Raw genomic sequence first — 1,669 nt, 5'->3', positions numbered from 1 at the left:
CTGATGCTCTCTCTCTGACTCTCCTCTGTCTGCTCCTCCAGGAGGTACAAAGAGTCCGACTGGAGCACAGAGTAAAAACACAGATGCCTCTGTTGTTAAACCAGCTGATGGATGAAGAGCAGACCCTGCTTTTGCTTTTCAACAAACAGCAGAGAAGAATATTATGATCATGCATGTACTTTTTATCTATGTCAGTGTGACCTGAACTGTAATGTGAATGTAATGTAATCATGCTGCATTAGAACTCAGTAATTGTATTTATTTATTTTAAATAGCAAAGTCCTTATTGTAGTGTATAATCTATAAAGAAACAGGATGTTGTGATAGAAAATTCTGACATTCTGACTTTATTTTTACTTTTAATTTTATTTATTTTATTTTGAAGTATCTAAGTGTTGAATTGTGACGTGTAATCTATAAGGAAACAAGATACTGTGTCAGAAAATGTCAAGTTTCATCCTTTCACTGTGTTAAACTGCAACCTGATATCACAGCAAAGGTGAAATGTGTGAATGGAGGTGTTCATGGTATCGGGGGTAAGGTAAGGCCACTGTTGGCCACGAACAAGCTGAAAGGGTCGTGATTTTAACAAACCCAGAGGGTTAAATAATTAAATCTGTAATTATTCAAATTTGTCATTAATTAATGAAAATTGGAAATAAATAATGAAATTAATGAAACATTAAATAAAAAATTATTGGTGTATTTCTTTAATTCATGTTGGCACTCCCGACCCTCCATAAATGTGGCTGCAGCAGCTGCTCCATCATAAACACTCCTGGCTGTGGGACTGTGGGAGGAGAAGTCAGTTTACAACAAATATGAACAACTGTGAGCTGATGTGGAGCAGTCCAGTAGAAGAGTTTGAAGAAGAAGTTAGAGACCAGTGAAGTCTTTACCAGCAGTTAAAATCATCATCTGCAGCTTAAACACTAACAGGCTCCGCAGCTCAGAAGGCATGCTCAGTGGTGACATCATCATACTCTCTGTCCAATCCCTGACCTCCATCACGCTGGGTCATCTCCATGGAGACGGCTGGTTTGTTCTTCCTGCTCCAGCAGATGGACAGCAGCAGACCGGTGGAGATGCAGTACGGACAGAAGACCACTAGATGGCAGAAGAGTCTGAGCTCAGAGGGAGGAGGAGCTGAAGGACGAGGAAGCAGAGAGGAGGAGTCAGGAGTATAAAATCTTCTGCTTCTAAACTTTGCTTTTGTTTCAGTGCACACACAGCTGGACACAATTTGTCACACACTTTGAATTGTGCGTCATTGTTGCTGCAGAGTAGTTTGTGTTTAACAGACACTGTAATCACACATGAATTATTTCATGCTTACACAGTAATAACCTGTTATCTACGTGCAGCTCTGACCTTTGACCCTAAGTTTCCAAGTCAGATGATCCAAACTTGTGGATGTGGGGTTCCACTGTTACTGTGGACCATCAGAGTTTTAGATCAGAGAAAAAAGAAACTCCCATCATGGATCAGGTCTCAGCAGGAGAGGAACCTGAGTGCAGTAGATACTACTGTGACTGCTGCAGATATCAGTGTGTATTGATCAGCTGAAGAGAGCACAGTGGTGCAGTGGTCAGCACTGTCCCCTCACAGCAAGGAGGTTGATTTTAGCCCCAGCTGGGTGATTTCTGTCTGGTATGTTCTAGAGATGGAC

This window comes from Oreochromis niloticus, unplaced genomic scaffold, assembly GCF_001858045.2.
Source record: "Oreochromis niloticus isolate F11D_XX unplaced genomic scaffold, O_niloticus_UMD_NMBU tig00000744_pilon, whole genome shotgun sequence".
Taxonomy (NCBI): Eukaryota; Metazoa; Chordata; class Actinopteri; order Cichliformes; family Cichlidae; genus Oreochromis; species Oreochromis niloticus.
This window is presented reverse-complemented; position numbering follows the sequence as displayed.